This window comes from Zootermopsis nevadensis, unplaced genomic scaffold, assembly GCF_977971745.1.
Source record: "Zootermopsis nevadensis isolate Lab colony 2312 unplaced genomic scaffold, Znev_1.0 Znev_ptg000032l, whole genome shotgun sequence".
Classification (NCBI taxonomy): Eukaryota; Metazoa; Arthropoda; class Insecta; order Blattodea; family Termopsidae; genus Zootermopsis; species Zootermopsis nevadensis.
This window is the reverse complement of record NW_028259164.1, coordinates 1580789-1608079: the sequence shown is the minus strand read 5'-3', so window position 1 is coordinate 1608079 and position 27291 is coordinate 1580789. Positions and strand designations below refer to the sequence as shown.

Below are 27291 nucleotides of genomic sequence, written 5' to 3'. Positions count from 1 at the left end.
GAAAACTCCGTGTTGCCTAGACCACGGCCTTGCCCAACACAAGTTATAAACTCGGGCACCGCCGGGAATCGAACCCGAGTTCCCAGGATTACAAGGCCAGTGTTCTAACCGCTAGACCACCGTGGCGGTCATTACTGGAGTAATGAAACAAAATTACAGAACATACATTTGTGTCTTTTAAAAGTCATGTTTAAAAATAATAGTTTTATATATTTCATCTAACAAAGAAATTGCTGAAATATGTCTACAGAGGTATAAAGTAACGAAGTTTCCAGCGTGCTGTCTGGTCAGTGACATGATATGTGACCGGACGCGATATACGGGTTCTGTATATGCAGGTGGTCTCGAAGATAGGGGTCCACGCTGTAGTTGCCATGGTCATCAAACAAACAACGCGCAACAGAAACCAACAGGAAACTGTCTCAGGAAAAATGAACCTCAATAATCATCACCGTCATCATAGTTATCATCATCAGGAGCAACACCGTAGAGTAATCTCTTTGTCTCTTAGGATTACAATAATTAAAATATGAAGTCCCTGAAAGCAAAACGATTTGGGGGTACGGTTTTTTGGGGCATTCTTTAAAAACAAGTAAGGCATTTCTTTTTAATGTTGTAAAAACTGTGTAAATAAATTTTACTTAAATTCCTCTAATATCTTCATTATATTTCTGATCCGCTATTTTGTATCCTGCGACCGCTCTCAGGAAACATCTGTGTCCTTTTTTCTTTTCTTTTTTAAATGATGCGTATGAAAATTTCAGTCTACAGAAATTTTAAGTAATGTTTGCTTAGTATAAGTCACTAGATTACAAAAAAAATACCGACTGTGACATTCCGCTTATAACCAATCATGACTTCCGCCATTCAGAATACACGGCTTTCGAGTCAAATACGGGGTACTTCATCAGGGCTGATCTCTCTTCTTCTCAGGCAAAAATAATATATTTTCTTTACATAGCACGAATATACACACTTCCTCTGTCCACGATCCTAAAACGCCTAACTACTGCTACCTTGTACATAAGATAAAAAAATGGGTTTGTTTGTTTGTTTGTGTGGGTCAATGCTCCGGTCTGTCCGTCTCATTCCCCCGCACTATTGTTTATTTTCGCGTACTAAATTCAAGGCAATGTTCTTTAGTTTGTATCCGTCCACTGGACTCATTCCACATTCCCCTTCTGTCTCCTTCATCCTCTCTTTGTCTCGCGTTCACTTGTGCTAATTTTAAATTGCTTAACGCAAACTTCTCTTCAAGAGCTGGCAGAAATTTTCAACACTTGGTTTTCATTCAGAGAGGCGTCTGTCGCTGGGGAGCAACGTTTGTCAGTTCATCTGTTTGGCCTGGCAATTATAAACTGCTGAAATCCATAATGAAGAAGGTATCATATTTACGTGAAAGCTTTTTCAACATGTAACGAATACTAGATGTCAACAGGTTTTGAATTTCTACCGATATCGCACGTTATTGACCCAGATTATTTTTAAAAGAAGCTATATATATATAAAAGATTAAATTACTTGTTGAGATTTCAGATTCTCATGGCGTCACCACCCGTAAGATCACACAGACAAATTTTCTTCTGTGTAAAGCAGCAGTGCCAAACATGGTTCACTTTATGAATTAAACGGTTGCCACGCAACAAAACATCCACTGGCTTCTTTCGTATTTGCAGTATACTAACAAACAGAGAAACGGACAGGGAAGCTGACAACTGAGAATGATAACAACATGAAAATTCTTAAGTCTAGAGCAACGCATTTCAAGAAAACGTGAGTCACGGCCTATGTAGGAGCAAATAAACATTTAAGAGATGGTAAACTTACCAATTGTATTGGAGGCTGGATGGGTCACAGGGCTGGACCGGACTGGCGGTGAAAAAAGAATCGAACCTCGGGTATCCAGTCCACAGACAGCAACTTCACTGACCGGGTATATCTGGTAACAATAACAAAAATATATTCATTCTGTGATACGTCGATATTTTTAAATGGATAAAATGTCGAATGTTATAACTGATCGACTGTTCAGTGGAAGATCTGGATCACAAATTGACCTGATTTTTAATCTTTGCTTCGTAATGATTCTCTATTCTGTGATAGTCTTCTTTCTTATCTCAGTACGTTGTCTCGGAAAACCACCCTCAGGCATTTGTCAGTACAAAATAACCCCCCCCCCTCTTTAGAAAGAACTATGCAATGCTGGCAATATTTTTCACATCACACACTTTCAATTACTTTTCATGAATTTTTCTGAGTGTAGGCTGTAAGGATGGACAAACTGCCTTCTCAACACAAGTTTTTTCCTTCATAATTACATTCACATTCCTGGCCTACTGGATAATTAATTAATATTATATTACCTTCCATTCTTATTTACTTTGCAGCGTACAAATAATTTTATTTCTTGTAATAAATTCAGGGTCATATATTACTCTCGTAATGTTCAAGGCCTTTACACCTGTCATACATAAACGTTGTGTTCCAGAAACAAAGAGACATATATGTGACGATGTAAATTGTACATGAAATTTTCAACACAACTTTTGAAAATATGTCTACATTTCAGTAAACGTAAAGAATAATATAGTGCGTAATTATAAACTTACTAAATAACTTAAAATATTTACAACTCTGGTATTATCGAAGACAAGAACGTGAAATGTGTACCAAACAGCAGAGAAACTTCGAGGTATTCTAAATGTATGCCCCATATTATGTTTGTTTATTTCGTAAGACAACATATTCTTTAGCAGTAATCAAGTTTTGTCTAAGTCTTGCAAAAAATATGACCTCGTCTCATATTTATGGTTTATCTTATCCGAAACTTAGTGTATCAAAGAAGCACGTACGTACATATGGCATTATCCATACAGCTCCTTAATGTTAATTCATCCGGAGGGTAAATGGAGACAGATTTGTAAGTGTTCTCTGGGGCATTAGCATCTCTAAAATCGCTTCGTTTGTCTGTCCGTACGCATAAAATAACTCTCAAAGCGGCCAAACAGATTTTCATGAAATTTAATACTGTAGAGTTTTACAGACGCTTTGGCACGTTCAACTTTTGGTTAAAACTTGACAACAAATTTGACACTTCCTTGAAGACGTGTGCGCTACAATGAAGCGACTCGAAGTTGAATCTTCAAGTCACCTTTGTTACCATGGTTACCTTGGTTAAACGCCAAATGTCAAATTCTTGCCAAAGTACTAGAATTATTGTTACTTGTATATTTCCTAGCTGTTTTTTTTTTTTTTAAATCACAAGTTGATTTATCAAAACACGAGTTACATAATGTTCAAGAAGGACATTGTGTTTAGCAACTCAATGCGAGAGGTAATTGTATAGTTCACAGGACACTCAGGTCTAATGTTTAGCCTTTTGATTGATCATTTGCATGTGCTTTGTCATTATTAAAATAAAAAAAAAAAATATCTGCTTATAGTCGTGGCGTCTTGTTACTGTAAGCTGTACTGACATTCCTCATACTCTTATTGTAAGCATATTTACAGTAAAGCAACTTACAAGTTCTTTTGACAATTTCCTCATCGTAAACCACGTTACTTCTCATGGTAACAAACTTATATTATGTTAATAATTCATTTTCCCCTAATTATAAGAAACTATCATCTATAAATATATATCGGAGACAGTGTTTAGAGGCCGAATTAAATTAGAAGATGAGATTCTTCTGACTAAGGACAAGGACTTATGTTAATGATTTTTACATTTCCATAAGAGACGTAGAGTTTCTTGACTATCAAAACAACTGTTAGTTTCTCTTGAAAATCTCAACTTGGCTGACGTAGTAGTTTATTTAAATAGCTTCTCTATCTACTATTAATATAATAGCCAATGTCTGTGACGTCTCTGGTAGCAAGAAATGAAAACGAGGGTGTAGAGGGGTGTGGTGGATCCGCGAAACGGAAGTAGATTTAACTTCTGCAAAGACAATGCTGTAATAAGTTTAAAACGGTACAACATATAAAAGTTTGACACCCGTTAAATATTACGGACCATATGTTGTCTAGTTTCAATAAATATTAACAGTACTAAGTCATTGCCTTGCTAATATAAAATTCGTAGCAGTAATATGTAGCATAACACATTAATATAAATCAAATATACGAGACGCGTCCTCAAAGTAAGTTTCCCACTCGTCCCACAGCTAGCAAACCTTATATTGCGCGAAGCGACTGTGCGTACGTGATAGAGCAATGACGTAGCATGGCGCATGCACTAACGGCACCTCCCGCGTTCTCACAGTAGCATCGTTGCAGCTGTTGAAGATGGAGGTTCTTATTCCAGCTCCCGCCGACTGTGAAGAGCGGTCAGTGATAACGCTAGGCCGCACACGGCTCGACGGACAGCAAGTCTCCTGCAGGAGTTCAGCTGGGAGGTGTTTAATCATTCACCCTACAGCCCGGACCTCGCTCCCAGTGATTTCCATCTTTTCCTACACCTCAAGAAATTCCTGTCCGGTCAGCGTCAGCGTTTTGAGAATGACAGAGAGGCGGAGATGGTTGTCACACAGTGGTTCCAATCCCAGGCGGCAGACTTCTACGACACAGGTATTCAAAAGTTGGTCCCACGGTATGACAAATGTCTCAATTCCGGTGGCGAATATGTTGAAAAATAGCTGGACACTTGCTGTATCTGTTGCAATAAATATTTCCATGAAATTGTGTTTTGTTTCTGTAAACGGCCCCAGGGAAACTTACTTTGTGGACGAGCCTCGTACATGCACAGCATTTGATTTCGTATGGATACCGACGGAGCGTGGCTTAAAGTCTCATCATAGAAATAAAACAATGTTTTTCAATTGCGTAAGATGCATACGAAGTACTGATGAAAATAAATAGATTATCAAGGACACAATTTGAATTAACAATATAAGAAATATATACGTAAGAGAAATCGACCCGAGAGATTTTTTTTGGGGCTATCAGACGTGCGACGTAAAGCCGACAAAAAAAAGATAATTTGTTTTAAATCACTTGTGACAACAGTTAATACATATAATTCATAAATAAATCACACGAAACATTGGACGTCCTAAAAGCTTTAAGGTAGGCAGCAGTTTTTAATGTTTGTGTCCTCAGGCTACTCTCGGTGGATTCAATATCGCACTATGACACTCTACATTTGAGATATATCATCTTTTACCACGGAACCTGATTATCCGCCCATTAATCAAAGCGAACAGAGACGAATAACAATTTTAACCGCCTCCTGACAAATAACATGAGGAACTACTCACTTATTCCACTCTTACTCGTAAAATTCTTCACAGTAAATGCCAGCCTGTTACGAAGACGTGACCTTTAGAAAAGGAGAGAAAATTAGTGACCACACTCAATTTTGTGGGACGCCGGGCATAATACAGTCTAGGGCCAGTTTTATAATGGAATTCTGTCCCCTTCACTGAATACAACGTTACTATGGGCTTCCTCTAACGAACTCAGAAGATCTTAATAGGTCAACGCCGTGTTTCTAGGCAGGACGAAGACTTGGGTGAGTCGTTCAACAATACATCACGTCTTATGACGCAACATAAGGCTAAAAGTAAGATATTGGTGGAATCTCAATGGAACGAGTAGGTATTTCACGTCAAATACCTTTCTCCTATTGGCTGAACCAGGAAAAATATTTAATTTTTTCCGTTGTTTCAGTATTTTGAGTAAGAAACAAACGAACAACACTCTTTGACTAAGTCCGAAGAGCAAAGTCTTCCTTCAGAAGCTGATAATAGCTCAACTTGTCAAGAAACATCGTCTTTTATAGAAGCAAAAGATTCATTACCACGTAAAAAACAGCACACCACTCAACACTATGAATTAATCGCACTGATTCAAACTCTAAGTCCTTAAGATACATTTTAATATTATATACCGATACTTAACTCATGTCGGGAAAAACCTGTAGCGCTTGGCGGTGAGTCATGCAGTTTCAGCTGGGATGTGACAGTTGCATTGAACTTCATTAGTGAACGTTATTAAGAACTGAACTAAAATATTGTCTGTTACAGGATAATTGAAATGTGATTCTACTCGTAGACTGAGACACGAACAACTGAAATCTGATAAAATGGTACCGATGTGTTTTACGGAGGAAAATAATGCTATTTCTTCATAGAGCTAACTAAACAGCCAATCTATAAAAACAAAAAAAGAAACTGATTAAAATTGTTCTAATATCGTTGACCTTATACTGAATGCCATGTTACATTGACCTGAAATTCAGTGATTAAAGGTGACTACGGAAAAACTTACTGCTTAGATTAAATAAAGGAATAATGAAGATAAGAGAGAGATAATGAACGGAAGAACAAGATACAAAATGTAAAGAAAAGAAAGATACAAGAGAGAATAAAGCAAAGGAAAAGGTATGGAAATTGAAGAAGAAAGAAAGAAAGAAAGAAAGAAAGAAAGAGAGGAAATAAAAATTGGATAAATGGAAGGAGAAACAGAGAGAACAGAATGTGACATGTGTCAATGTTGCCGGCAGTTACTTTCACCTACTGGCGCCATCTATGTTGGTTTGTCGGAAGCTTTCCTCCCATTTAAAAATCAGCTTGCTAATATTCGCATTCGGTTTGCTTGAGCAAACGAGGGAGAAGATTACGACTCTAACAGCTTTATAACAAACCCGTGTACTCGTTGGATTATTCCGCCTGGCGTGCCAGTGACACTGGTCTAGAAGGCTGTGGGGGGACAGAGATGCAAGAAACCAGAAGTTGGTCGGCTGTGAAAGTCTGTGGGCTTTTGATGCGGGTGCTAAGCATATTGAACCGAAACTACCAATCAAGCAGCCTGATAGAATAAGCGAGCTCTGACGCGGGTCTTGATTTCGTATATTTCACTTTCCTTACTGACAATTTATCATACGTACAAATTATTGCTAAAAAGTTCATAACACGTGGTAAGACTTGAGGTTCTCACGGCGACGAGAATGAAAATGACTTTCTTCTGAGATACAGTCGTGTAGCCTGATGGATACCGACGTTTCAGAGAAACTTCGTACCTTGAAAATAGAGACAGACGGTTCCTATGAAACGTCAGTCATTTTATGTCATACTACGCGGTTCAACGCTTCAGAAGACAATAATCTCCTTGTTTCAAATCTCTCACTAACAAATATTTCCAAAATTATTTTTGCAAGGGAAAAATTCTTTTAAAGTAAACCAAAATAAAAGTACCCAATGTCTCGAACTAAGGAACTGTAATGACATTTAAATATTTTATTACTGTAAAATGTATTGATTTCCACTGTTAAATAAACCATAAACGTCATGTAAACAGATACTCCATAATTACATTCGTTCAATAGCAAAATATTTGTTAAGATTTCGAGACGGTATTTCGCGACGAGTGGAAAAGTATTATAAGGCAACTCGAGAAGATATTACAAAGATACCAGGTGGAGTAAAATTGGCAATGATTTTGAAAAAGGAAGGAGACAATGTTAAATTAAAGATTAAGAAAGATAAGATTCTGACAGAGACAGAAAATGAAAGGAAGGTATGTCTTGAAGGAGAAGAATAATAAAAGAGAGAAACAGAAGTAGGCTAATGATGGAGAGTTGTAAAACCCGTCCGTGGCCTTTTTGATTAGCATGTCATCCGTCCAATCAACAGGACACGACATCAAGGTAGGCCATGGAGGGGACATGACCAGCTAGCTACATGAACCCAATAAACTGCATGGGAACCTGTTCCAAAGAACGCCGTGTGTGGGAGGCTGCTTACTCATTCCATCGTGCTTTTATTTCGAAACCAAGTCCGTATTAACAGGATCTTTACTGTAACAATATTGAAATTTGCTGGTGCCTGACTCATGGACTACTCACTTAAAATCCCGTTAAAGTAAAAACAATACACGAACACTTTCCACACGAAGTTCGATTTATCGATCGGCGTTTCTACATCTGTACATAGGAGAAGCTAATTAACTCTATGCAGCTTACTTTTCGTATAAATCTTTCTTACGCGAATTATGGACCTGATTATTCGATCACTGAACATCACAGGAAAAAATATTACCCCCTCCAATATTAACAGGCCCCACGAAAAAGCAGCTCTTTATTAAAGGATAACATTAAACTGCAAATTGACCACTGTCTGTATTTTTTTAAATTTTAGCCTCTAAAGAAAGTAATGAACTGTGATAATACAATAAGGTCGAGAATCCCTTAACAGCATTGACATTGCAGCGATATGAGACAAAGATGATACTATAATTATTATCCCATAAGGTCGAAAACCGTTTTGCTGACTGAGACTTATGTGGGAGGACAATATGAGAATGGAACTTAATGATACAGGATGGAAAATTGTTGACTAGATCAATGTAGGTAGTCATAGTCCAGTGGTAAAGCTTTTGTGTTTCCATAAAAAGGCAGGGAATGTGTTTATTATTTTAGCAACTATTCGTTTCTCAAGAAGAACTTTACTCCACGGACTTTGTGAAGACAAAGGACGGCAGTAGCAAGCGGGAGGCACGTGAGTAAAGTACCGGAAGGACGTCTGTGATTCTTTAGTGACAGTCACCCAGTTGACGTGGCGCCAGTCTATTTCAGGACACTTGCACTCAGCGAGCCGCTTCGACAGGAAGCAAGGTGTAATTCCCACCTTCCAGCCAGGAGAGGCCAGTCTCAACACAAAGCACAGGCACAGACCCGAATAAAATTTTGATACTTTCTAGTCATATCATCATAATCAAATATCTCCCTGATGATGGAGCCACCACGGACCTTTGAAACGTCGGTAAACTTCTACCCAGAAGACAGCCATCTTGAGATCATTTGTCTGTTCATAAACGCTCTAGTTATAATCTGCAGAATTGTTCTCTCGGACTCTGTCCATCGTCTAAATCAGTGGCTCTCACCCTTTAATTTAACTCATTAAATGTATCACTATGAGCCGGGATAGCTCAGTCAGTATAGTGTCTAGCTACGGGCTGGACGACCGGGGTTCGATCCCCGACGAGGGCAGAGGATTTTTCCTCTAGCCTCTGCGTCCAGACCGGCTCTGGGGCCCACCCAGCCTCATCTACAATGGGTACCGGGGTCCTTTCCCGGGGGTAAAGCCGGCCGGGGCGTGATGCTGACCACTCACCCCCATCTAGTGCCGAGGTCAAGGAAGAGAGGAGCTATACCTCCTCTCACCCCAAACGCCTACATGGCGTATAGCGGGACAAACTTTACTTTTAAATGTATCACTAACCAAATGCGTTCAGGGAAAACTTATTTATGATAATATTATATTTTGTTTTTCTTACTTATTTCGCGTACCAGTCAACATTGGCTCGTGTGCCACCAGTTGTACGCGTACCATAGGTTGAGAAAAGACGGTCTAAATCAAAAACAAAATCACGTCTCGGAAGCTGGATTCTGCTTCCGTCTTCAGGTGAAAAGGAGAGAAGTTGACAGAAAGCCTCTCTTTTGGGGCCCCTGGTTCAGCTAGCCTAATTGGTCACTCCAGATTGCCTTTGCCCTAACGGTTTTCATTTCACTACCTGCTTTGGAATTGCTTCTCTACAGTCTGCAAAGTTTTTCCAACCCAGTTCCCTCGGCAATGCACATTTTCACTTAATTCAGTCGGCACAGTCACTAGGCTACGGGATGTTAAGTTTATAGTTCGATTCCAGGAAGGATTTATTTCTTCAGGACAACGTCCAAACTGGCCGTGAATTCCACCCAGCGTTCTGTCCAATGTCAATTCCATCTGGTGCTGAAGTTAAAGAGTGCTTGGAGCTGTATCTACAGGTCACTAGTTCGATAAGAGCTGAAGTTCTCCTGGTTTCGTCAACTTTGTATTTTAAATGTGGCAACATCTCCGTAACTTTTGACACTTATAATGTAAGAAATGTAGCATCATAACAGCTCGACCTAGACAAAAGAATTCGGCATTTGAGATTCCAAACACCCTCTTTATTTTTTTCCCCGTATTTTTCCAAATAAAATAATTCTCCTATGACCTTGAACTTTTGGACACACTATATTGGAGCCGGGACATCTCAGACAGAACTATTTGTGACCAAGCTATGGGTTGGATTGCCGGGGTTTGATTCCCGGCAGGATCTCAACTGTGCAGTCCATAGATACTTTAAGAATACGTGGAGCTATACCTCCATTTCTCCGTATGTTTTAACGGCGTGGTACTTAATTAAGCACAGTACGTTTCTTTAATACTGATCACAAACGCGTACTAATTATCCGTTACTCAATCTGAGACTCTACAAAAGGCGATAGAACTCGACCTTACACATGCAGTAGCCATGTACGTTTCGTTGAAGAGAAGTTGGGATTTGCTGTTAAGTTAAAGTTAAATTAACAGAGAAAGATGTGTGTACCTACTTCTGTGTAAGTAAGGTTTTAAGTAGGCTAGCTACAGAGTATATACAAAGACTAGAGAAGTATAGTTCAAGACTTGAAATCAAGAGAAGAAACTTTGGGTAAACCGAAGCAAGTTGTCTTTTAGAGCAATAAGCACTTACGCTTGTGTTTAAGAGATAAGCAAAACTCAAGCAACCAACTAGAAAGGGGGAAGGGGGAGGAGAGAAAGGCAAAGCCAAGAAGAGTCTCCAAGAATTGTACTCAGCTACCAGCAGCTCTGAGCTAACATTTCAGAACTACTTTGATATTATCCAGCAAACGCAGACTTTTGGGGGCAATACGGAGACAAAGCTTAAATCTAGGCTCACGTAATTACAAGCTGGCCATCTCCGATCGCAGCTTTTGTCAATTTACATCACTACGTATTTTATTGTGATTCTATAATTCACCCATAAAAATAACTAATTATTACCATTACCAGAACACTAGTTTTGAACATTAATTACTATTTAGGATGCAGAGTAATCTATGTACATTTCTACTGAGTTTATACAATATGATTTTCGTATGACTCTCAGAATAAAAAGTGATTTGAGACAAATTTATTTTTAAATATTACTTATATCTACTTCGTTCTTCAAAGGGTTAATTGCTAGAGCAACTGTCTTTGTATTTCAAGAAAATTTCAACTCGTCGTAAGATGTTTTTCATTTAAGAATTCAAAAGGTGACGAAGTAGAATTCGAAATGAAAGCACAAATTGTATTACACAGGCGAAAACCAATATTAAATTCGCTCATAAACATTTAGTGTAAACTTCAGATGTCAGATTCCATAAACATTCTCAACAAATCTAGATGATGATATTATATTGATAAAACTCATGAGGTAGCATAGACAAACAGGCGGACACAACATCTTCAGCAGCCTATCACTTATTTAATTCATTTTCTACAAAGAATCCATAAAACAATATATCAATGACACTTCTTTGCTTATATCATCACATTCCAGCCTCTTAACAGAACTTAATCCACTCTGGGACGCAGGAATTGTTAGCAGTGAGCAGTTAAGACGGAAAGTGTGAGCAGAAGATGTGGTTGTGCGGCAATGGAAAACTAATGGAGGTGAAATTCGAAACAGAATAGCAAATAACAAAACGGTAGGTTGGAAGAGCAATGGAGTCCATGCGGGTTTTATGCGAGGTCACAGCTTTGACCCACATTTAACACACACGCGACGAATTAAATCCTCATTTCAAACCTTGCTCGAAATCCTATTACGAGAGGCAGCTTTACGTGGGAAAATACCATTCTTGAGAAGCTATTCGTCGCTTATTATTTTTTTTATTATTAGTGTTCTGTCTGACGACAGGTCCATATGAACAGGATCCTTCCATCCTTTTCTCGGACTGGGACCTGTTCATATACGTTCTTGGCAGATGATCCAGAAGTGGTTTGCCATTGCCTTCTTCTGTGTGTGAATGGAGTAATTGTTGGGATGCCACGGAGGAAAACTCCGTGTTGCCTAGACCACGGCCTTGCCCAACACAAGTTATAAATTCGGGCACCGCCGGGAATCGAACCCGAGACCCCAGGTTTACAGGGCCAGCGTTCTAACCGCTAGACCACCGTGGCGTATTCGTCGCTAAACTAGCAAAAAAAATCTCCGCATTTTTAAGAAACCCAAAATTTTTTCCCGTATGACAGCAATGTGTTAATGTGCCCTATTCTGTCCAGTCTACACACATCATTTCGTTAATATTCATATAAAAATTACCCTTTTATCTCCACCAAAGTCCCCAAAATTACGTTTTCCTTTCGGATATTCCGACTATAATATTCTACATTCAAATAGGATTCAAGGTTATCACGGCGATGAGTACAACGACGGGGCTGTAGCGTCGTGTAAGTAGAAGTTTACCGACGTTTCAGAGGTCCTTGCTGCCCTGATGATGGAGGCATCAAGGACCTCTGAAACGTCTGTAGACTTTTACCAGACTACACTGCGCTACAACTCAGAAAGCAGACGCCGTTGAACATCTACAGTTCTGTGCCTGATTTCTTGACGTGTTATAATATACACTAAGCCTTGTGACAGGCCCCACAGTCATTTCGTCTTACTGGCACTAATTCCACCCCCCACCCCCCACCCCCCACAAGAGTGGAAAGGTGTGCAGATGGTCTTGCCTCTCATCCCGCGATGACCTGAGTCTCACTGTTCAGTTTATTGTAACAGCAGTGTCTCTCTTCCTTCCTGTCTGCTCTTTGTTTCTTCAAGAGGAAATGAGATGCTGAAAGGAAGAGACGGATTACAGAGGAATTCCAACAAATGAATAAGTTTCCAGACGATCGGGTGAAGATGCAAGGACAAGTTTCCCTTCCCTTCGCTTCCTTCCATATCCTTTTCGATTCATTCTCAATTAATCGTCCTAGACGCTGTATAATCTGACTTACTGACAACTTAGGGCTTTTGTGAACCGTCGCATTTCATAAAAGACCGAGAATATCTTAACCATCCGAGAAACTATCAGTTAGATCACTGAGTTTCTAGGGACATACATTGAGATGTATTTCCACAGGCGTCGGGTAATGATTATTTAATTTCCAGAACTCAAGCTAAAGACGTACCAGAAGTCTACTACTTGAAAGCTGTAAACACAAAACGTTATAGTCACCTTCATGCAGCGCTCTGCACCCTTATAACTTTATTCTTAAAGTTCCACTTTAATAATATTCTCCCGACTATGCCTGGGTCTTCCTAAGTGTTGTCTTCCCTTGAGGACGTCTGCGTAATATTCTGTACGCATGTCATCATCCCATGCGTGATACATCCCGACCACATGAGCCTTCCTGATTTAACCACTGCAATAATATTTTGTAAAGATAAACACTTAAAATCTCACCAGTACACAATATTCTGCAAATTAAAGTTACTTATCTCATGAGTTCAAATTTTTCTTAGCACTTTGATACCAAATACCTTAAATTTATGCTAACAAAAATAAAAAACTCCGCTCTCTAAGTAAAAAGTTTTAACTTAGCGTTGGTTTTTCACTGGATAATGCAATTTCTTTAGCTGCTGATGGACTAGTGAAGAAATATCAGGTCCAGTAACAAATTCGAGAGAGAGCGAGGAGAACTGGTTAGCTATTTATGTGAGTTAGTTTGTGAGAAGCGGAAAACTAGTGGAAACATTCATCCCTTGTGGAGGGTGAACTCTAAACAACTTTTAAAACGCGGTCTGCTTGGAGGTTACGTTAGCAGGGATGAACAGACATGACACGAAACTGAAGTTCATAGGTATTAATTAACAACTGAAGCTCCTCGCAAAAGACAAACAAATTTGTTACACAAAAATCTTACTATGCCAAAGTATCATATAATAAAGGTGTGTAGAAGCGCGCAGGTAAAATTTTACACATTTTAGATCGTTACATGCGAACATATTAAATAAACAGCCGTGAACAGTCGACATAATGTTACTCCGTGCTAGGGGTTGGACGGGGAGGCTAATAACTCATCGTAAGGCGTCTTCAAAATTTACAATTAGCCATCATTTATAACAAATTTATCATCTGTTTCTAGGCTAAATAATCCCCTAATTTGATCTACTACGAAGTAATCCTTCAGTGTTAAACTGACGCATTAAGAAAAACCACTAAAAACTTCAGTCCACATACGCAATACACAGGCCATAATTCCAAATTTGTACCTCCCAAATACGAGTCTACATTAATGTACCTATAAACATCGAATCCTGTACGTACACTCACTTTCAGCTGTTTTATTTAGTTAGATTAATCTCAATCAGATTTACAGTTGGTGTTAATTTTTAACAGGATATGATAAAGGAGTTGTGATGGTAATATTTTTAAAATTATATAATGATATGACTTGAAAGAATTGAAGGATCTTTCAAATAATTCAGATCTCAGATATATGTGCAACTTCATAACATTCTCAACGTTTTTAGTAATGGAAGCCAGCCATAAGACACAGAAACCACCAAACGAAATTTGTGCACCCCTACACAAGTCACCCCTGTTACTTTCTACGCAATCCTCGTCTCGGCTTCCAGACTACACAACACATCGCCTGTAAAGAACGCCACTTAAATCTAATTATCCAGACTTTGCTGGCAAATAACTTCGCCTTTCTCACTACTTCTACCACAAACAGATGAAACAAAGCATCGACAGAGTGACACTCAGGAAACATTAGCATCGGTGTAAATAGAGAATCTATTATAAATCAAGGACGGTCACGGAAAAGTACACTTACGAAGGAAGACCCTTTGCCACAATTTATTTATTTATTTTCGAAGTAGAAAATTCTGTCGATTTAAAAGTTCTGGAGGAAAAGGGAGCCAAGTCACTGTTGTCATTTCTCAGTTATAACATCATGTGGAGTTATAAGTGGTTTTCAAAGTTTCGAAAAAAATTATCACAATCATCTTCAGGGTACACAACTATTATATTCTGATATTATTCTCGGGTTCGATTCCCGGGGGTGCCCGAATTTATAACTTGTGTTGGGCAAGGCCGTGGTCTAGGCAACACGGAGTTTTCCTCCGGGGGCTTCCCCGGTTTCTCCGTGGCATCCCAACAATTTCTCAATTCACACACAGAAGAAGGCAATGGCAAACCACTTCTGGATCATCTGCCAAGAACGTATATGAACAGGTCCCAGTCCGAGAAAAGGATGGAAGGATCCTGTTCATATGGACCTGTCGTCAGACAGAACACTAAATAAATAATAGGTTAGGTTAGGTTAGGTTAGAACGCTGGCCTTGAAATCCTGGGGTCCCGGGTTCGATTCCCGGCGGTGCCCGAATTTATAACTTGTGTTGGGCAAGGCCGTGGTCTAGGCAACACGGAGTTTTCCTCCGGGGGCTTCCCCGGTTTCTCCGTGGCATTCACACACAGAAGAAGGCAATGGCATACCACTTCTGGATCATCTGCCAAGAACGTATATGAACAGGTCCCAATCCGAGAAAAGGATGGAAGGATCCTGTTCATATGGACCTGTCGTCAGACAGAACACTAAATAATAATAATAATAATTATTCTCATACGATGAGGTTTCTTGGAAGAAAGATAAAAAAAGAACATTTTCTCAAATCTTTCCACAGTAACACTGCAGGAACTCTGTTTTTATTTAATCATTCAGTCCGTACCGCAAAGAAAACATATCACTTCACCAACACGAATTTCAGTTCGTTAACACTGTTTTACGAAATGATCGCTGTTTACAGCGATAATTATACGATACAAAAATAGTTCAGGCAGGTGGGACATCTGTACCACTGGGCTTTAAAAAGTTAAGCAACTCTGAACACAGAATATCACTGTGAAGTTGTGTTGCCACATAATATCCAGTTAGTGTGAGGTCAACCAAACCGAATAAAGAGAACGGACAAAGGTTTGCTTTGGCACTTTCTTTTATTACGTAAAAAAGGAAGAAACATGAGGTACATACGAAATAAAAGAATACAAAGAAGTTCTAAAATATTTCAGAGTAACGGTATTAGGCCCAATCAGCTACATGAAGCAGACTCCTTTTTTGGAAGCCAATAGCTGATCAACTGCTCAACAAATTCCCCACCATTTACGGAACGCGAATGACCAAGAGCGCTGGCCTCTATCGTCTGCCAGATAAATCCAGTCAACTTCCTCATATCACATTTTTAAAGATCTGTTTTAATTGCATCACTCTATCTGCGCGTTTATATTGCAAGTTGCACATTTCCCCTCAAAACTCTCGATCCAAATACGGTACGCATTTCAAATTTATCACATGCGTGCTACAGGTCTTACCGATCTCTCTTTCCTTTAATTAATTACTCTAAATAATATCTACAAAATAGTACAAGGTGCTAATCTGCATTGACGTATTCCTGTGATCTTAAATTTATTTATTATTATTATTTAGTGTTCTGTCTGACGACAGGTCCATATGAACAGGATCCTTCCATCCTTTTCTCGGACTGGGACCTGTTCATATACGTTCTTGGCAGATGATCCAGAAGTGGTTTGCCATTGCCTTCTTCTGTGTGTGAATGGAGTAATTGTTGGGATGCCACGGAGAAACCGGGGAAGCCCCCGGAGGAAAACTCCATGTTGCCTAGACCACGGCCTTGCCCAACACAAGTTATAAATTCGGGCACGGCCGGGTAAATTTATTTACTGAATATTAATAATGTTTGCCATCTATTTATTATTTATATTACGTAGCTACATGTTTCGACACGCGTATGTCATCTTCAAGCCATAATACATGTTTATTAAGGTTTATAATTTCGCCACTTGCATAAATTATGAAGCTGTTTATAATTAAATTATTTTCCTGCAGTTTAAAATATCCTCCTCAGAATCCTGTTCTCAAATATATTCAATTTCCCATATTATTATTTTCATATGAGAAACCAAGTTTCACACCCATACAAGCCAAATTTTAGAACGTTATAAAATCTATTTTAACCTTTGCAATTTTATGTGGTGGTTAAGAATTTAATGAGTTCCGATGTACAGACAGCTGATAGGTTTTAAAACTAGGACGACGTTAACTTTTGTATCTGATTAACGATGCTACATATTAATTGATATTTCGTTCGTAAGGTCACGTGACCTTCCACCAGATAATTCTGAGTTACAGTAAATGCAGGTAACGTTGGTTAGCGGCAGGACAGACAAACACAAACAAAAAAGACGAGACGTGAAGTTTCTGGACGGGCGAGCAAATTGCCGTGGTTACTTAGTTACTTTCATAAGTAACAACGCAGTTGTTTCGCACACAACACAGCGGTACCATAACTCCGCTGTTCTTCACTCTGGGCCTCTACATCCGAACTGAAGTACGAAGCAGAAAGAGACGGAACACATCGGACAAATCCGATACCAGAATCATAGCTGGTCAGAGACGACACACAGCGCAATAGCCAGCACAGGTCCTGACCTGACGAACATCACTCGTAATCCAAAGACTATGTAAGGGATCTTTAACGACATTCATGAACTTTGTATTTTGACGCATTCCCGTGCTTGGTGTCTCCGAGTCATTCTCAGGTTCAGCGGTTCAGGGATGCACAAGACATTCATATAAATGTAAGAATCGAAGTTAGTACTGTGTACTTTCAAGATACAAACATTTTTTTTTATTTAGTGTTCTGTCTGACGACAGGTCCATATGAACAGGATCCTTCCATCCTTTTCTCGGACTGGGACCTGTTCATATACGTTCTTGGCAGATGATCCAGAAGTGGTTTTGCCATTGCCTTCTTCTGTGTGTGAATGGAGTAATTGTTGGGATGCCACGGAGGAAAACTCCGTGTTGCCTAGACCACGGCCTTGCCCAACACAAGTTATAAATTCGGGCACCGCCGAGAATCGAACACGAGACCCCAGGATTACAAGGCCAGCGTTCTAACCGCTAGACCACCTCATCTTATTATTATTTAGTGTTCTGTCTGACGACAGGTCCATATGAACAGGATCCTTCCATCCTTTTCTCGGACTGGGACCTGTTCATATACGTTCTTGGCAGATGATCCAGAAGTGGTTTGCCATTGCCTTCTTCTGTGTGTGAATGGAGTAATTGTTGGGATGCCACAGAGGAAAACTCCGTGTTGCCTAGACCACGGCCTTGCCCAACACAAGTTATAATTTCGGGCACCGCCGGGAATCGAACCCGAGACCCCTAGGATTACAAGGCCAGCGTTCTAACCGCTAGATCACCGTCCGTACATATAATTAACACACACATATGTATCATCGCCCTGATGATGGAGGCACCAAGGACCTCTGAAACGTCGGCAAACCTCTACCCAGAAGACCTACAGCAGTGAAAATCTCAAATCCTACTTAAACGTCTTGGTCCATAAAATAAGCAATTTTTACAATAGCTAGGTTACGGTAAGCTCTTCAAGGACTGTTGCACATAATTACCGTATTACTGTAATCTTAATTATGCGTTTCATTCTTTATTTGTCTGTAATAAAATTATACAGACGTTCTCATCGGAAGAGGCATCAGTTGTATTATTTGCCTTATGTCCGATGGAAATGGAACGCACATTTTGTGACCCCGTGTCACGCCATCTATCCACGACTGATCTCCCATTATGTTAGCAAATTCGAAACCATGCTTGTTTGCTTAGGTCTGCTAGAATAGTTTTAACGTAGCATATCTAAGCCTTGATCACGCTACATTAAAGTATCTTTCGTTTTGTACAGGATAAGAACGAAGAGAAATTATAGATTGTGTTCTATAAGTTTTTTTTATCATCGGGTTCTGCTTTTATTTGTATAAGTTTATGTAGCTTTTTAACAAACAATGACACAATCACGAGATCCTGCCCGATGCAGCTGTCCTGAATCTCCGGGTCAGCTTCCAGCTTACATGATCGCCTCTAACGGAATTTTTCACGCTTCTACGTCTCCTGACCTCATCTCCTATGCCTCCTGACCCCCCACCCCCCCGGGGCAACTCCCCCTCAACCATAAAACGGTAACATCTATCTTTGTTACAAATAACATAAGACGCCTAAAAATTTGCAAAGGTCTTGGACTCTATAAGATGTTTCACAATCTACCTTACTAAACTGGTATGTATAGCCTAATATTTAATATGTTTATTTTAAAGATGTTTATATATTTAGTAATAGTAAATAAAAAAAATAAGAAATGCTAACACATTTTCGGTCTGGAGAAGAACACTGCTTAGAAACAATCGTAAAAGACATGAATAAATTAACGAGCAGGATACAGAAAGTTCGAACTTTAGATACGTCGAACATAAAACAAGTGTGTTAACGATTTGACATCAATATGATTTAAACTGATACTTGTGCAAAAAATCAGTTTTTTGCGATATTAATTCAGAATCTGAACTTTCTTCACAGACTGGGGAAAAAGTATTTAGAAAGGTTCCAAATATTTCGTCTCGATTATTTTGAAACACACTGCGGATCGCTGTCCGTCATTTGACAACTTCTCTGTTAGCTTCACGCAAAGAATGTGTAAGGAAAACGGTGAGGAGGAATAAGAAGAAGAAGAAGAAGGAAAATAAAAGAATCTGCTGCATCATCCGTGTTTACTTGAGAACAGTTCGTTCTGATCCCAGTTACAGTTTGCGCCACTACTGTGTTATGTCGCCACAATAAACCCAGAAGTCACGGTGCCTGTGATATTGATTCAATCCATCATCCACAAAGTGACGTGGTCAATTTTACTTTTACAAAAGGTGAAAAAAAATACTATACTGACCCCAGAATTGGGGATGCTTTCTTCACGAACCCCCCCCCCCCCCCCATCTTCTACGCCGACCCACAAATTTACACTCTGGTGAAAAACATTTTTAGAAATACCTAAGTATCTTTTACACTATTACATAACAAAATGTGTTTCCCCTTCATCGATTAGCATTCTAAACAGGGTTCGGGAACGGCTGCTATAGACCAAATTTCTAACGTAACAAAAATACGTATTTCGATATGCAACGTCAATATTTTCCCTCCAGAAATCCTGGAATATTTAAACACTGTGTAAGGAAATTCTCCTGGAAATAGGTTTTTATGGAACCCGAATGTTAATTAAAGCTTTCACAAGTTTCTTCCGCTGGTCTATATCCTGAGACAAAAATTCTAATTGACACCCCCAAAACCTGTTCCTCTGAGAGTTCTTTGTCATTTGATACATAAGACGCTTTTATTAAATCAAAAATAACGAAAAGTTGAAGCATCAGAGAAATTATTTTGCCCACAAACAGACTGAAATTAAAAATGACCTTAGTATCATCATTTACACTGCTAAAGTGTTATTTATATCCACTACATTATAAATTATATTTAACCGCTTAAAGACCAATGGTAATTATATGTCCCATCTGTTTCAACAATAAATAACTCTTAATTTTATATTTGTCTGATTCTCAGAATAAACAGCAATTATTTTCTTAAACGAAATTAAACCGGTTGATCTTTGTAATGGTGAAGTGTGGTGTTTTCTTCGCGGTACGGACTGAATTCTTAAATAAAATTCAGACGAGCTTTGGCTTCAAAAGTTATGTGTAACGTTACTGTAAACAATTTTAAACGTATTATAGCAGATTCCCGATAATTCAAGTGCATATTAATAGGGGTCTATCCTTTTTAAATGTAAATCAAAAATTAATTTAGAAAATCGTTTGTAAGAAATATTTAAAAATAAATGAATAAATAACAATGATATATTTTCGACGCATTAACGTATATCAATAGTTTCTAAAACCTAAGTTTACGACAATGGATTCATTTTTTTAATATTGGTATATAATCTATTAATCCTTTGTGAATTTTTTTTTAAAAAAAATTAAAGTCGTGTATGTCTGTAAATTAACGTGTTTGTTACATCTGCGTGTTTTTCGTTTCATTTCTACGGATGATCATGGGTTCCCATTATCCGGGAAAACAAAAATTTCCTAACCAACCCGGATAATCGGGAGTTTCCTGTATGTTTTTTAATGTTTAGAACACGTGACAAGGAAATACTAGGCTAGCAAATATGAACCTAAGACACTGTGCAGAAATCCCGAGAGCAGGTGACGTACTCCAGCCGGCCTGTTAACTTTTCATACCAGTCGCTGTTCAGAAATAGCCAAAGGCCGCGACTTCACAAGTTCAATAACACCCGAGAACCGCCAGTGACGAGTGAATGACTGTCCGTCCGGCTATTTGCAGAGGCTCAGGCAGAACTACGGGTGATATTTCCATAAATCAGGGTCCGAGTTAAACCTTGCCGTAGACGTATTACAGCCATGGACTGCCGTAATCGAACTGAAGCCTATCGCTGATAAAACTAACTTTACAGAAGACTGCACTATTTCAGATTTCATACCTGAATTCCTTAGCCTGATCAAGTTACGAGGGACAAGATGGGTGTTTCATGTAGCACGAAAGACAGTAATTAATCTATCGGATAGGAGACTGTATGGGGACCAAAGCCCCTGCCGGTAATCGAACTATCGACAATTTCTGTTACCGGAAAATCGTGTCTGCAGGTTCTCGAAGCCATTGAATTAGTAAAACACTGAACAACGACCCTCTGGTCAGTGGCTGCTTAAGAGTTTTAGTACAACTAAAAACAATTAGACTACTAGACTTAAGTAACGGAATCACAAACCTAAAAAATTCTAAGTGACTTCAAGACACACTCTGAGCGTATAATATGGGAATTAAATACAAAATACAGATGTCACGTTGTTTGCGGTAACAATTCAATAAATCAACTAAAAATCAGAAGTCAAGAAACAACTTGAAATTACGCTTTAAAGTCTCTTGAAAACAGGACGACGTGATGATGATATAACCCGTTATTTCAACGGGACAGATGACTTTGATTTACAGACCGGATGTCACGCCTAAAGAACCAAGATATATCTGCTTTCTACTGAAATAAGATGTTCTTATCCTCAACACGTGACAATGCAGAAACTACAACCCAAACAAGAAGTATTGAAGATGAGTGCAGAACTCTTGGCTCATTATTTCCTCCAGTTTCATGATCTCTTTAAATATCACTTAAGTGAGACAATTTTAAGGCACACCTGCCAAAGCACCGAGTCACATTAATGCACAAACAGGATGATGGGACAGCAGAGTCACACGAAGATGCTGAAGAATGTTCTCGTCTGTTTTTAAAGAAAGACATTTGTTTCATTTTTGTCGTATTTGTAAAATATTTACAAGGTTAAGCTCTTCGACGTAAAAACTCATACATTTGCTTCGATTGTGTAAAACTAGTCCTTCTGGATCGATGAAACATATCGAATGTGTGCGATCTATAACAGGCAAAAGTCACGCAAATAGTGGGAGAGCATCTAAAGATAGGCTCAGGGCACTTCCTTCCACATTCCTTCCAATTCATTAATCATCCTATCATTGACGCTAAATACTGGTAGCGTCTTTAAATAAACTACAAACTTGAAACAGCGATGGTCACTGGTTTCTCAACAACTACGCTTCACATTCAACATTCTACAGAATTTAGCAGCAAACACTCCCGATACGAAATCGAAAAGTACCGGATTCAAATCCCGGTGCGGATACCTATAATTATGACTGTGAGAATTTTGTGGTCTTCGTCAGTCACTCCAAGCACATACCTGGATCGTGTCTCAAACTCGACTTCCTTCCATATGCCTTCCAATTCATTTATCATCATATAATGTCCTGCCGGATTTATAACTTGTGTTGGGCAAGGCCGTGGTCTAGGCAACACGGAGTTTTCCTCCGTGGCATCCCAACAATTACTCCATTCACACACAGAAGAAGGCAATGGCAAACCACTTCTGGATCATCTGCCAAGAACGTATATGAACAGGTCCCAGTCCGAGAAAAGGATGGAAGGATCCTGTTCATATGGACCTGTCGTCAGACAGAACACTAAATAAATAATAAATAATTTCTTTCTACACACTCTGAGCTATTTACTACGTCATTAAATTACCATAAATAAAATAATAGCTCCCCGTTTTTCCTTCAAAAAAAAAAAGAGAACTTTATAACCACGTACCAATTAGGTAAGATATTTTTACGCGTTACCATATTTAATATATTTTAAACATTAAACGCGTATGTTACAATTTTTAAATTGATAACAATAATTTTCCGAACGGATGTTCCCAATTACGGGTGGGGTAAGGTCACTGAAGCCACTGTCGCCGGACTTATAAAACCTCAGCTAGCGTCATCTCTGGAGGACTACGCCCCCTTACAAAACGCTCGTCTGGAAAAATGGCTACCAGCAAGCACATGTATTTTGGAACCGCTCGCTGCCTCATCCTGTAGGAATGCATTACTACATGAAGAAGAAGGATAATCTGTAAGTCGCGTTCAGTTCGTCGGCTGATCACTCCAGGGATGTGTCGGCAAGAATTCAGGCGGACAAACAAAAACTGAAATGAAGATGACTGTCTTCTGGGACGAAGCATCGTGTAGTCTGATAGATATTGACTGACGTTTCAGAGGAGATCAATGCCTCCACATTATTATTAAACTGTATTGTTGGAATAACATTTTCTACTGCTGGGAAACAATGAGATCTTGGACTATTTATTTATTATTTATTTAGTGTTCCGTCTGACGACAGGTCCATATGAACAGGATCCTTCCATCCTTTTCTCGGACTGGGACCTGTTCATATACGTTCTTGGCAGATGATCCAGAAGTGGTTTGCCATTGCCTTCTTCTGTGTGTGAATGGAGTAATTGTTGGGATGCCACGGAGGAAAACTCCATGTTGCCTAGACCACGGCCTTGCCCAACACAAGTTATAAATTCGGGCACCGCCGGGAATCGAACCCGAGACCCCAGGATTGCAAGGCCAGCGTTCTAGCCGCTAGACTACAGAACAAAAACTACCGAAGGTCATTGTTGGAAGACACTTGCGCAACAATGATTTGGGCAAGAATGGCCTAATACGCAACAATAAACCTGGATCACCGGACGTGACGTGGAATGAAGAACGCCTTTCGAATGTCGGTGTACTCCAATGAGTGTCTTTCCATTATTACTATTATTATTATTGTTGTTGTTAACTCTATGGGCCTATTGCTAGTCTATTTTTTAATTATATTCATGTACCTGCATGTGTCCACGACTTCAACACAGAGCAGTCGGTTTCGCGTTCAGCCTGTTTTAACCTCCTGAAAAATGTGTTTTTCCTCACATACAGTTCTTATCATAAATGATAAACTTTGTTCAGACGAATTCTGTTGTCGTTTCAGATTTTGCCAACCACTGAATTATACATAATTTGGTTGAAATGTGTTGTCGGGACGGTATATTAACGCCACGCTGACTTCCAAATTAATAATTCATTAGCAAATGAATAATTCTAGTGCCATAAGCTTAACATCTGTCTTGAATGATTCATGTCTCCTTTTACTTTCATTGTTCTCGAGGTCGAATATTCCTGAACAATTCAGAATTTTCCTAAAATTATTCCGATGAACGTTATTCAACATACCACAAAATGAGACATGACCACTTCAGCTCACGTGCCGAACGCAGTGTGTTAGACCCGTCATTGGTTTTGGTTATGGCGGTCTCAAAATTTACTTCTAACAGGAAATGACGTAATAGTTGCCTGACCAGCGCCACTGCCTCTCCTCTCCGTCCTACGCCCGCGTTGAGGAACAGAAATAGTCACTGCCCGTGGGTCAGCTTCCTTACCCACCCGATCCAAGATTTCCTCCCGCCGCGCCGAGCCAAGCCGTAGAATAACCTAAAATAAGCCGCGTCGTGCCGTGTTGCTGTATCCATGGCGACGCACGGCTACTCAGAATTTGGCACACAGAGGTGATTCACACGTCTCCCAACTCCTCGAAAGAATGGTTACTAACCACTGGTCCACGGGCCATCACCGTTGCGCGAACATTTCTGTTACAATGTCTGAAAAAACTTGAGAAAAACCATTCGAATCACATGTTTTCATCAGAATCCATGACAAAATGTAGGAATAAAGACAGCCGAATACTTAGTCAGATCTTGGCTTATCACGGCATCGCATTTAAGAAAGTTTCGCTGTGTACTCTGGTAGAAATTGGCCGGCGTTTCGCAGGTCTTTACTGCCTCCATCATCAGGGCGATTCTCCCCTCCGAAGCGTCGTTCGATTTATACCATACTACACGGCGCAACACTTCAAAAGAAATTCATCTTCATGTCTTGAACTTGTTCTACTGAACATTCCGTTTATGGTCCCCTTAAGTAGCTCACGTTTCGCATTAAAATAAAATAAACCCGCTCTTAAACAAACCGATTATATGATAATTTTGTCACTGTTCACAAGCTCCAAACCACTAAGACGTATGCAGATTGGAGGTAAGGCTCCACGCGTTTGTAAGCTCGACACGATCTATAAGCGAGAAGAAATGTATGATTATACTAACTGGTACGCAGGCGCGGTCAACAACGCAGGCCTGGCTTACCTTTATTATCAGTCAGGCTAATGGTCTAAAAACACCCATAGTTTAGGCGTATTAATATTGACCCATGACCCTATTGAATATTTATAGGCGTTACTCAATAAGAATGGAGGTCAGAAAGACAAACTCAAGACATGGCAGAGAAAACATGATGTATAATGAAATTGCAACCCACAAGTAATTCTAAATTTGTTAGACGTTGGTAGTGATGAATTTACCGTTAATACATGTGGGCCCATTGTTCTTCAGATTAAATTTCGTAAAGGAAGGATTCAAACAGTGCTCATAACATGATACGTCCGAAATTTGTAACTTGTATCTTTAACAATAGACAGTAGATCTTATTTCCAATCGAAAGTTTTCAAATAACATAAAATTCACTGTGTTATCTTCTCATATAGATTACATTTATATTCCTACAAGAACCGTGGGAAAATCTGCATAAATATATTCAAAAATACACCAAATCTAAAAGTTCTTGGCGATAGTTATGAGCCATTTGAATAAAAATTTTCTTGGATATTATCCATCGTCTAGTAAATAAAATATAAACCGTAAAACGACGTTTCGGAGATGGGGCTCTATCTCCTTCTTCAGGTTCCTACTCAGTCCGGAGATAGGGATTAGCTCTATCTAGTGGGCCCAACTGAGTAGGAACCTGAAGACGGAGATAGAGTCTCATCTCCGAAACGTCGTTTTACGTTTTATATTTTATTTACTAGACGATGGATAATATCCAAGAAAATTTTTGTTCAATTGTTCAATGATACGTTCAATAATTCAGCTTCAGCTGCAATAAAACATTTTATAGGACGAAATATAACTCAAGTTAATTTTGGATGACAGACCACGTGTCATTTTCAGCATCTAGCACACAGTATACGGGACAAAACTGTGCGTTTCTCGTACGTCACTAGCTTGCAGGCAGTAGCAGTATGAAATGAGTTTCAAAAGTGATTAATCGTTTTTGACTGAGCCAGTAACAATCTCCGAAACGTCGCAAAATGAGAACATGAAATCTCAATAAATTTTGTTGCTTGTTAACTGCGTGTAATAAATACATGTACACCTGGTTGTTTATATTAACTGGTATTCACTTAAGTATCCTCGAGTTTTGTTGTAATACCGACACTCATCTCTTATTTCCCAAACTCCTGTTCTGACGCTTGGCGTCTCTTTGCCAGAACCAAGTCGTATAGGTACCCAAGTCTTCTGTTAGATTCAGTTACATTTCGAGGACAGCGTCCTTTCTCAAAATTAATTTTCAAAGGCAACTCGAGTTTCACGTACGAAAAAAAATTCATTAGACGTAGCCTAGAAAATAAAGTCAACTTAGCCCGAATTACTCTAACTTAAACTAACTCAATCCAACTGCTTAACTCAACTCAACTCAACTCAACTTAACCTAACCTAACTTAACCAAACTTAGACCGAACTACTCTAACCTAAACTAACCCAATCCAACTGCTTAACTCAACTCAACCTAACCTAACCTAACTTAACCAAACTTAGACCGACTACTCTAACCTAAACTAACCCAATCCAACTGCTTAACTCAACTCAACGTAACCTAACCTAACCAAACTTAGATCGAACTACTCTAACCTAAACTAACTCAATCCAACTGCTTAACTCAACTCAACCGAATCTAACCTAACTTAACCAAACTTAGACCGAACTACTCTAACTTAAACTAACTCAATCCAACTGCTTAACTCAACTCAACTCAACTTAACTTAACCTAACCTAACTTAACCAAACTTAGACCGAACTACTCTAACCTAAACTAACTCAATCCAACTGCTTAACTCAACTCAACTTAACCTAACCTAACTTAACCAAACTTAGACCGAACTACTCTAACCTAAACTAACCCAATCCAACTGCTTAACTCAACTCAACCTAACCTAACCTTACCTAACGTAACCCAATCCAATCCAACACAACCTAACCTATCTTAACTACCCTAGCATAACCTAACCAAACTTATCCAAGGC

At 39.2% G+C, this 27291-nt stretch overlaps 1 long non-coding RNA gene across 1 annotated transcript in view; it reads right to left on the bottom strand.

Moving 5' to 3' along the window:
- Positions 1-1827: 1827 nt before the first annotated feature.
- The window catches only part of LOC110841351 (uncharacterized), a 157450-nt gene continuing 131986 nt past the window's right edge, over positions 1828-27291 (bottom strand). Inside the window, exon 3 of the long non-coding RNA XR_002547177.2 lies at positions 1828-1939. This is a non-coding gene — a long non-coding RNA (uncharacterized LOC110841351). The remainder of the gene's footprint in view (positions 1940-27291) is intronic.